Source organism: Amblyomma maculatum, chromosome 10 (assembly GCF_055883805.1).
Source record: "Amblyomma maculatum isolate TAMU_Amacu chromosome 10, ASM5588380v1, whole genome shotgun sequence".
Classification (NCBI taxonomy): Eukaryota; Metazoa; Arthropoda; class Arachnida; order Ixodida; family Ixodidae; genus Amblyomma; species Amblyomma maculatum.
Window position 1 is genome coordinate 179,943,165 of NC_139353.1, and position 11,933 is coordinate 179,955,097.

Sequence of the window (11,933 nt, forward strand, 5' to 3'; positions counted from 1 at the left end):
GTAAAGTTAGACGCAGGCGTTCGTCATGTTGAGCCTTGTCGTTACCAAAAATGAGCACATCATTCATCAGGTTTATCACGCCTGGGATTCCTTCAAGTATCTGCGACCATTTCTTCTGAAAGATCTTGGGTGCCGACGTTATTCCAAACGGCAGACTTTGAAAACAGTATCGCCCAACTGGCGTTATGAACGTAGTGAACTGGCAAGAAATGCTTTGCCCTGGGCTAGTTGGTTCATGGTTGAAGTGCATTATGAAGATGGCGCGAAAGGGACGAGGACAAGGAAGGAACACCAAAATAACAAGACAGGCACCAACTTTCAACTGATGTTTATTCGCGGAAACCCTTTCATTTATTTATAAAGCACCCAAACCGTATCACAAAGGCCTATCACATAGTCATCCACGTGGAGCACTGAGATCACCGGTGGTATTGGTCACAGACAAGAAAACCTCACAGTATAATAAGCCAGTAAACAAAAAAATAGCAATTCATCACAGTAAAGCACGCCATCCAAAAATATACAAAAGCAACCTGTTCGAAAGAGTCCTAAGATTACCGGAGTGCACAAACACACAAAATAAACATATCAACCACACAATGCAGATACGCTCGTGCCCAAGACAAACACGGCAAGTGTTTGTAATCTTCCCTTCGACCGCAATAACGAAAACAGGGGACAATGATTACCAGAAAGACCAACAGAAACGCCGAAAAAAAGATGCACATGAAGGCTTAAACAGGTGACAATGGAAACAAAAATGACCAACAGAAGCTCGGAAAGAACGTGCATAAGAAGTTTAAAGCTAAGGGAATCAGCTCATCGTCAACGTAAAACAAAAACAACCGAAAACACCTGTCAAGAATAAATAAAGCCCAAGTATAAAATCTACAGGAATCCTTCAAGAAAAGCCACCTCAGAGTCGCTGATTGATATGGACGGCTTGCTAACGCACAAACTTCCTACTTTCTTGATGAAATAAGCCTCTACTGCTTCTCGCTCTATTTTATCTCTACCAGATTTTTAAAAAATCGTCTTTTCTAGTTCCGGACGACACCCTTGGCAGGCTTTGCAGTGGTCTGCTAGGAAGCTTACATGCTGAATGCGAACATTCCGCATAAGTTCACTGGCCCGCTCATTGAAACAACGACCGGTTTGCCCTATGTAGACCAAACCACAGTTCAAAGGAATCTGACACACAACTCTTGACTTACATTTGGTGAACTTATTTTGATGTTTAATAGCGCAAACCGGTCGTTTATCAGGCTTATTCATTGAGCAAAGCTTACAAAGTTTTGAAGGCGCAGAAAACACAACTTAAACCTGAAATTTACTTGCAACTTTTTTAATGCCTTGGTATACTTTATGGATGTAAGGAATAACTGGCATAGGCTTCCTTCGTACTTCCGGGTTTCTTTCAACATTTTGTCTCTTCACTTTCTGAAGCAACCTTTCAGAAACAGCCAATATCAAAGGGGGCGGGTAGCCTGCTTCTTCCGGCCTTTTTACTCGGGCGCCAAAGCTAACCGACATCATGTCATGGCATGATTTTCCTAAAGCGCTCTGAAGGGAATTCGCAATTATAGCTCCTTTGACGAGCTTCGAGTGGGCACTGTCAAACGGTAGCAATCCTTTCTTTTTATCTGGGATTGTACGTCCAGCAAATATGATCGTTCTTCAACACACGCCTTAAGTCTAAGAACTGCAGTTCGTTGTTGACTGGTTCCTCCCAAGTAAAACTGAGGCCTTGGCTGTGATTGCGGAAAACGGACAACGTCCTAGTCACTCTCTAAGCTAAATGAAACTCAGGTGCCCCCTTCATAATAATAAAAATATCATCGACATATCTGAAAACGGAAACAATATTCGGGTATATGCTACCTGCAGAAGAACAATATGCTACCTGTAAAAGAAACTTTGCACACTGGTGAGCGATGATCCCTTCCTTGTGCGCAGTTCTTAAAACGTCGTACAGCAACTAGAGTCTTTGCCTCCCCTAGAATACAATGGGTTCTCTATCGACATTGAAGAATTGTAATATTCCGTTCCTCATCAAGGACGCCTAAGAGCGGTCAGAGAAAAGATCATGGACACAGGTGTTGTTCAGTTTCAAAAATTCCGCTGGGATTAGCAGCGAGAGCTTTGTAGTTTTGCTAGAATTCTACTTGAACTCAACCGCTATTTCGTCTGAAGGTGATTTCAAAAAAGAGGTGTCTGTATTGGGTCTTCTGTGGCACCTGTTCTTTGTGACATTTTCTTGTCAGCTGTTGGAAATGAAATCAAAAGTCAACTCCATGACCAGAATATTGTTTCCGTTTTCAGATATGTCGATGATTTTTTGATTATTCTGAAGGGGGCACCTGAGTTTGATTTAGCTGAGAGAGTGACCAGGACGTTGTCCGTTTTCCGCAATCACAGCCAAGGCCTCAGATTTACATGGGAGGAACCAGTTAACAATGAACTGCAGTTCTTAGACTTAAGACTTGTCTTGAAGAACGATCATATTTGCTGGACGTACAATCCCAGATAAAAAGAAAGGATTGCTACCTTTTGACAGTGCCCACTCGAAGCTCGTCAAAAGAGCTATAATTGCGAATTCCCTTCAGAGCGCTTTAGGAAAATCATGCCATCATATGATGTCGGTTAGCTTTGGCGCCCAAGTAAAAAGGCTGGAAGAAGCAGGCTGCCCGCCCCCTTTAATATTGGCTGTTTCTGAAAAGTTGCTTCAGAAAGTGAAGAGAAAAAATGTTGAAAGAAACCCGGAAGTACGAAGGAGGCCTATGCCAGTTATTCCTTACATCCATAAAGTATCCCATGGCATTAAAAAAGTTGCAAGTAAATTTCAGGTTCAAGTTGTGTTTTCTGCGCCTTCAAAACTTTCTAAGCTTTGCTCAATGAATAAGCCTGATAAACGACCGGTTTGCGCTATTAAACATCAAAATAAGTTCACCAAATGTAAGTCAAGAGTTGTGTGTCAGATTCCTTTGAACTGTGGTTTGGTCTACATAGGGCAAACCGGTCGTTGTTTCAATGAGCGGGCCAGTGAACTTATGCGGAATGTTCGCATTCAGCATGTAAGCTTCCTAGCAGACCACTGCAAAGCCTGCCAAGGGTGTCGTCCGGAACTAGAAAAGACGATTTTTTAAAAATCTGGTAGAGATAAAGTAGAGCGAGAAGCAGTAGAGGCTTATTTCATCAAGAAAGTAGGAAGTTTGTGCGTTAGCAAGCCGTCCATATCAATCAGCGACTCTGAGGTGGATTTTCTTGAAGGATTCCTGTAGATTTTATACTTGGGTTTTATTTATTCTTGATAGGTGTTTTCGGTTTTCGTTTTATGTTGACGATGAGCTGATTCCCTTAGCTTTAAACTTCTTCCCAAGCAGCACACCAGCATTGGTCCAACAATGGTTCATCACTGGAAAAGAATGGCATCAATATTGGACTGATATTGGCATTTGGGCATTTTACTACATTCTCCATTCTTGGCCCATCTTTCGTTTCAAGATTGGTCCAGTGTTCAACCAAGCTGGAGCCACCAATGTAGGCACAATATTAGACTTTCCATTCTTGCACCATGATTCTTGCCAATACTGTCCAGCATTATACCATCATTGTATTACCGATATTTGTTTAATACCAGCTATTCCATTGATGGCCCATTGTCAATGCCAATATCATACCAATGGTTAGCCATTGCAGGTGCACTGGCTACTCCATTCATGCCGCATATTGTCGATACCATTATTAATCCAATGGTTTATGGGTACACCGGCTACTCCATTCATGTGCCATTGATGATGTCAAGATTACACATTTTGTGGCACTGCCTGTGCAGGCCATAAAATGCAGCCTTTTTCATTCTAGCCATATTCGTGACAGCACATCGAACTTGCTGGGACAATAATGGCCTTTTAAATAGGAGTGGCCATATAAATTCAAATTGTTGCTCATGAGCAACCAGTAGATATTCACAAAACAAGGGCATGGTTCACAAAAAGATAATATTTATTGCAATTGTTACTATAGACGGCAGTTGTTACTAGCCAGCGCTGAGGGCACACACAGCAGCAGTTAGCGGGGCAGTGGCAGGGTTGGTCAGGGCAGGGCGGGCTCTCGGAAAGTGGAAGGGGCCAGGGAGCTGGAGGGCACACTCATAGGCGTAGTGAGGGGGCTGACCCTGCAATTGCATTCACAGGTGGCATGCCTGGTTCGCCAGGGGAGGTTTCAGCATAACGCCTTTTTCTTCCACCCCCCCTGTCACAGGAACCAGGCAGCCACCTGCGAATAAATGCGTGTGCCTCCAAATCGTCCACCCCAACTTTTTCGCAAATGGCACCTGCACAATAACAATGAGGAAACAAAATTTACAACACTATTACGAGGCATATAAAATCGCGCGCATTATTTTAGGAAGATGTAGAAAATTCCAGGATTCATGTACCGAAATTTATGGTCAATGAGAAACACTATACTGATGAGTTCCAGACTAGTTTCAGCTGCCTTGGGTTTATTAGGATGAAAGACGCATATACATTGCATAGCATGTGCCCTGTTGCATTTTGATCGCCTCCACAGCAATACGGCTGAGACAGCCAGTGTTTCATCCCACACTAGGAATTAGTGCTTGATTATCGGCTGTCTCCGCATATGACTGGCGCGCTAGTTTTTTGCCGCTCCTACGCTTTCTGCGATGTGCAAACAGTTTATACTAATAATCGTTACCAAGAGAATGTTCGGCGACCATTTTCATTTTTTTTAAATGGCTAGATATAATATACACAAGCGATCTAAGCCCACGACTGCTGCACTGGCCGCTGGTTAGCTGATATACGCTTTTGACTGGTTTTGTGGGTAGTTCAATTAAACGGGAGCTCACTTAAACGGGTAGCTCACAGGTGCATCATTTTTACACATATACTGCTTGTCCAAGCAAATTTGATCCAAGGGATAAAAAAAAAAACATTTCGGAGCCAGGCAAAGGAAACCAGATATATATTGCTGGAAGCTACCTTGAGCGCCACAGAAAAGGTTTTGTTTGGAATCCTTATTGATATTATTTACCTAAATTACTGATTAATGACTTACACGATAAATGGTGTTGCTACTTTGAAGAGTACCGGCACAATCCACGTTTGATTATTTGTGATAAAGAACCCTCACGTCTGCATTTTGAACGCCAGATACAATAGGAAACCACGAAAATACAGAAATCTGATTCCCGGACAATACAATTGAGGACTTGGCTTGGCTCGACAGCCCTGTGTAGCGTTAGACCTACAAGTTGCCTATGGTTTCTTCGTCTGCGCCAGCACATCGTCCAACAAGACTGTATTTGTATTTTACAGCTGAAAAATACTGTTAAACTCATTTATATCCTTACCGCTTTGTAGTCATTATCCGCATTGCAAAGTTCGGCGCGCTCATTGTAACTCGAGCCTTCATGTGCGCCAAAGGGCCGACGCGAAGCAACCATCGCCAGCATATCACCCTTACTCATGCATGGGGCTAGCAATCTTAGCGGCAGGTTGTTTTGTCCGCTCAAAATCATGTTGTGAGCAGCACAGTTGAGGTGCGCGAATGGGCTGGTAACGGTTTCGGTATCTACATAACCCGGAATTTATCTACAGCTGGAAAAAAAGGTACACATGAGGTTTCTAACCGCAAATATTGAAACAGGGGTTTCCGAACGTGCTCACCGACTCTGTAAGTCCTATTTATTGTCTAAAGTGAATATTTAGTACTTGAAGCGAATAACCTCACTTCCCCACGTACAAAATAAAAATTTTCTGCGCTGTCCTAAGTGGCTGCCAGCAATGCACCACCGGTTTCCATCGTCTGTTTCTAATGGTTTATTTATAACCCTTGGCTCAAGCTATGGGGCGCAGCAGGTGTAATGTAGCTTGAATAAAACCTGCAAGAGATCATATATATGGGTAGATTTGTAAGGTTTACAGATTTCACTTACAAATTCTACAGGAATTGCGTCACTGCGGCCTTTCTTTAAAATTGACACGTAATAGCGCTATATTCGTGGCTAAAATAAAGTAATCAACGCATTAATTCAGCTTAGCAAATGCAGCTGTAACAGAAAGTGAGGGCTGGCTACACCTAAGGTGTGCCTAGCTTTCTAATTTTCTTAGATGGCACAACCGTTCGAAATATGGAATATTAAAAAAAGCCCTTGATATTGGCTTTCTCACAGCGTATTATGGGTGCCTTAGAAAAGAAACATAATCGAGGTCCCATGGCCATCTTTCGTTTCCAATGAAATTCTTATATGTGGTGGGCAAGTATCTAGGCACAAAAGAATTAACCTTAGTTTTTCAAGATACGCGTAGTTTCCTCGAAAAAAAAAACAATTGTATGGTATATCTCTAGAGGTAGAAAACCTATTTTTGCCATTTCAAAATGTTGCAAGTTTGGATGCCATGATTTTGTCATCTGCTCTTTTTTACTCACTAAATATATGCAGGTTTTATATTTACAAACACTATTAGAAACCTATTTTGTTTTTGCAGTTGTGTTATTAAAAAATCACAAACTTTGCTTCAGGAGCGATATGCTGCAAAAATAATATTCATTTTTAACCTTATGTACTGGCATATGATGCATTAGGTTGGTTGCACTAAATATGTTTTCACTTCCTGACGCATGTTCTTAATTCCAGGCAGTATCTGGAGCTCCAGACCACTAGGTGTGTTCTCCACAACGCATCAAAATTGCTCAGAATTCGAAAACAGCAGTAAAGGGCAAATTTGCTGCAATTAAAAAAAGATCATCTTCGATTTTCATTCAAATCCCTCTCAAAAATCTTCAGTACCTCAAAAATATCACGGACTAAAAAGTGTTGCGTTATACTGTTTAAAAATATAACATTAAATATTAAACCGAGTGCTTGTGCTGATAATGGCCAAACTCAGCCTGCATTCTTGCAAGATCCAGTAATATCTTGGCACAGAAACTATTTTTCTACATTATCTAGGTTCCATTCTTTATTTCTGAAAAAATTTGAAGCTCTAGATTTGTGTGTGTATCTGCATATTATTTTGAAATTGGACAAAAGTAAGAAAATGGTAAAATAAGGAAAACTGATTAGAATTGAAGAAACGGCCGCAGCATCAATTTTTATCAAAATCTGTGGAAACAATGCAAAGTACTTTGTTAATTTGAGTCAGTAAATATATTGAATTCTGCAAAATGTAATATTAGAAATATAAAAATGCTTGTTTTTGTTCTATAGATGTGCTTATATGGCTCCCCCTTACGGAATAGGCATCAAAACTTCAATTTAGTATTTGCTTAATTTAGTTACATTTTACGTTAAGTAAAATTTAAAACATTGTCAGCGCTTATACACCGTTTTTCTGCTTCTGGGACAAATACTTAATATAGCTTAAAATGGTATTAATTCACTATTTCTGTCAATTTCATGGCAGAACGCAAGTGAAGGCTGAACTTTTTCTCTGGCCTGCATTCTTTTTTATTGCTAGGTGCAATAGTATTCAATCTAGGTTATTAATATATTATTCCATTTGTCAGCTTTGACCACCACTAACAATACTATATTTTTGAAGATGATTTTTCAATGTGTAATTTTTATAATTACAATCTTAAGCAAATCGCTTTCCAGCATAATACTTTTGGTGGCGTTACAGAGAACACACATAGCAGCTTAGAGCTTCAAATTCTGCCTTAAATTAACAATATGACCTGCGTAATAAACACAGAATATTTTAGTGCAAACAACGCAATGCGTCACGCCAGTATGTAAGGTTGAACATTAGCATTTTTGTAGCGCGTTGTTCTTGAAGCAAAGTTTGCGATTTTTTACTAAATCAACTGCATCAATGAAACACTTTTAATACTTCTTATACAAGTAAACGTTACCCAAATGCGGTGAGTAAAAAACAGTGGATGACAAAATTTTACGCAACCAGCCGGCCTCCAAACGTGCAACTTTTTGAAACGACAAAAACGGCGTTTTCCAGCTTTAGTGATAGGCGTTTTTTTTTTTTTTTCGAGAATACTACGCCGCATCTGGCAAACCTAAGGGTCATTCCTTTGTGTCGAGACATTAGCCCAAGACATATGAAAATTTAATTAAAAAAATGGTCATGGCACCACGATTACTGTTCCTGTCCGAAGACATCCATATTTGTTTTCATTTCGTCTCTTCAACAGGCTGGTTTAGCCAATGCGGTGAATAAAAATATCATCGCATATATTAAAGATTTTCGCGCTATATGTTATACCTAAAGCTACCTATATTGTCACAACTGTCATACATTATTTGTAGCTGAAACATCACAAAAGGGATTCGATTGCAAATTGTTCGCTAGTTAAATAGACGTACGAGATGACACACGTATACTTTGTAGAATACAATTTAGGAAAGAGCAGATACAAACTACAGGCGAATAATGCTATGATATGGAGCATATGTATTACTCCGGTTAACAGTAAAAAAATCAACTTTTAACATATTAATATATTCGACAAACTATTGCATGCTCACATAGGAACACAATTAATGAGCTCATCCACGCATCTAATGTCTATGGGCATTAGACGTGTGGATGACTTCGTTTTATTCCAATTCGTGCGTCACTCAAAATAATTGAACGAGAAAAAAGTTAATGTCTACACAATTTTCAGTGAGTATACCACAAATTATACTAAGGTGCTTCATATATGTCACATCACCTAGCAAGTGAAATGGGATAACAGAAGTAATCAGACTCTAACCCTGATCAGCATTTCGCTTTTGCGCCATCTTTGTAAGTTTTTAGGCAGGCTTTTCCACTGATTATCCTCTTCTTTATACCCCTGCCACCCACAGGACACAAATCTTCTGGGGGTACCGAACTGTTGGTTTTCGCACCAGTGATACAACTTAATCGATCCATTTATACGTAGAAAACACTCTCGATGCGCACCTAAAAAAAATGAAAGCATGTATGTGTGGCGAAATCATTCACCGGCGATTTAATAATATGATTTGAACAATAAAATCAAAGGATCACACTCGAAGTAACAAAAAAGTGGTGGAGAGATAGGAATTGAAGCAATGAAAGGCGGTTGCTTTCTGCAAAAAGCCAATAGCAAGAGGTCCACCGTCTATAAGAATAGGCAATAAAAATAAGGCATATTTAAAGGTGCATGCAACAGTTACAGTGATGCAGTGCTACCTTTTTTTAGGCAGGCTTTTCCGCTGATTTTCTTCTTCTTTATTGCCCTTCCAACCACAGGACACATATCTTCTGGGGGTTGTCGGTTTTCGCACCAGAGATACAACTCAATCGATCCATTTCTACGTAGAAAACGCTCCCGATGCGCATCTAAAAAAATGAAAGCATGTATGTGCAGGCTAAATCATTCACACATGATAAAATAATATGATTTGAACAATGAAATCAAATGATCACACCCAGAGCAACAAGAAAGTGGTGGAGAGATAGAAATTGAAGCAATGAAAGACGGTTGCTTACTGAACAAAGCCTATAGTAAGAGGTCCTGCGTGTTTAAGAATAGGCAATAAATTAAGGCACGTTTATAGGTGCATGCAGCAGTTAAAGTGATGCAGTGTTACCTTTCTGTTTCACTGCAGTGATTGGTATAAATATTACAGCAATTGCTAGGCATCTCAGGTAACCCCATTGAAAACTTCATCCAAAGTACCGAGGAGCAGTGGCGTGTTATTTGCAGCTGTTAACGGAAAGACAGGCTATCCTATGAGTGCATGCGCATTTCCTCCTTTTTGTATACTTGAATAAAAGCGACTGAACAGTGAGTGTTGTAAGAGGTGCAGCGTCCCTAGGAATGGGGAACAAAATTAAGTTTTAGTAAACAGAGGTACAAAAAGAAGCAAATATGCCTGCAATAATAGCATGATGGCCTACCTTTTGATCAACAGCTGTAAACAACCTGTCACTGCCAGTCGGTTCTTTAGATAGGCTTATCAATGCCAGAGCTTAAAGCTAAGAGCAATATGAGTAATGTTTATTGCGGTCACGGCCGTAAACAATTCTAGCGGAACACTCCATTACTGTAACTATTCAACCGTCAATTTATACATATCGTTCATTAAAGAACCATGCACATCATATTAAGTTGCTCTTTTCTACTCCCAAATGATTTCCTATAGAATTAGAATACGTGGATCGCTGCTTCGGTTTCAACATTCTTGCACGATGGCTATGGCGTGCACTTCATGCATACGGTACGGCACGTGAGGTACAAAGAGCTGTAATTGCCGAACAGGCGGACCTGACGTCCTGTCCCATTTCGCCTGAAAGTGCGCGCCGTCATCGAGCGCTTCGCGAGCAATATTTCGGACGATATGGTTGCCTCATACCGGCCGTCAATGTTTTGTACATTGTGTCCCGCGTGCACGTTGTTTACTTTGCAGTGACAGGGACGCAGTGCACACACGGCTGATGTGCCTTTTTGCTTGTATTGTTATTTTCCCCCGCCCTCGAAGCGCGTCTGCGAAATCGCTCTCCTATTGTCGCCGCTTTCTGATAACGCCCTCACCTGAAGGCACGTGCTCAGAAGGAGGGCGTCGATTAAGAAAATTTTGAAAAGGGGCTCACTTGCGCTGTTCACGGCTTTCAATTCCTCAATATGATATTAACCATTATAAAAGTGGAGGTTCATTATGACTTAATTATAGCCTAGTCATCAAGCGGCATCACGCACATGTCTGCCCCACTGTAAAATTCGCTTGCACAGACGGCACAAACAGTTTTCAAAACTTCGTCTGTACATCTGAAAACAAAAACTGCCCTTAACTCTTAACAAAATCCAAAAACTGTGTGAACATGGCTTCCTGCGCGCAGAAGAGAGGCTGTCCAAAATATATGTACAAAGCCGGGCGCATAGTATCTGGTTACTAATTGATTGCGGCGCGCTGCACAGTCAAAAAACTGCGCAAATGGCTGCCTGCAGTGTTCTGTCACGTGTTAGTGGCATACACAACTGTTACGCACGGCTCCTCTATTTTCGGCGCAAATGCTACTCATATCGCAGCCAGCAAATAAGTCCACGCACTTATTGCTTGCATGTAACCCGGACGAAAATTCGCTTAGTTCTTGAAGTCATGCTTCGCGCAGTTGTTTCGAGGAGAATAAGGAAAGAGAACATTTGGGACTGGTAGGAGATTATATAAAACCAATTATGAAGCAATGGCATGCTGCAAAGATATATACTCACGGTCTAAGATGACGGCGTTCACTGAGTCCGATAATGCCGATGGTATCCCGCCGTTGCTGTAATCCGTACTCCGGCGACATTTCACAGCTCAGCTATTCACTGATATGTAGCAAGCACCAACCGGAGCACATGGACATGTATAGGCGCAAGAGAAAATTATGCACAGCACAATGAAAAAGAAAATTAATGAGGGAAGAAATTAAAGAAAGTTTTAAGAAGCTGTCACAAGTCTTGTAGCGTCTCCAACAAGCTCTGAAATGAACGCTTCGGGAGGAGGCCGCACAGCAGCGCAGCTGGGGATGCTGTCTGTTGTCTCTTGCACGTAGACGCGTAGGCGAGGGGGAACAACGACCCGCTCAACCAGCGCGTGATTCCCGCCGCGGTGTTGTGTTCGCAAGGGCTGCGCGTGGGAACGAAGGACCAACGACCCTCTCAACATTCCATTCGTCCTTTGCCCAGCCCTCTTCTGCTTGCACCGGCCAGCCGTGACTTCGGACCGTGCCGATGAGCGGCCGCCAGCGCGCACCGCTCGAGTCGAGTTCTAATAAATAGTTTTGTATTGTGTGTTCGCAAACGCATTGTTTCTTGTTTCAACCACGGACAAACATTTTCTAAAAAAATAGAAAGCCTCCCCATCTACCATCCACATTCTTGCGTAAATCCATACAGCTGGTGCATCGACAAATGCGCGCGTCCCCTGCCTTTCGCCACCTATGATCGAA

At 41.4% G+C, this 11,933-nt stretch overlaps 1 long non-coding RNA gene across 1 annotated transcript; it reads right to left on the minus strand.

Annotated features, from left to right (window-relative positions):
- Positions 1 to 3,929: 3,929 nt before the first annotated feature.
- Positions 3,930 to 11,468, minus strand: LOC146178032 (uncharacterized). Its single transcript, XR_014701131.1, has 4 exons — positions 11,212 to 11,468; positions 9,189 to 9,338; positions 8,746 to 8,936; positions 3,930 to 4,336 (listed from the first exon to the last, which is right to left on the minus strand). It is a non-coding gene; the product is annotated as an uncharacterized LOC146178032 (long non-coding RNA).
- Between the last annotated feature and the right edge of the window lie 465 nt (positions 11,469 to 11,933).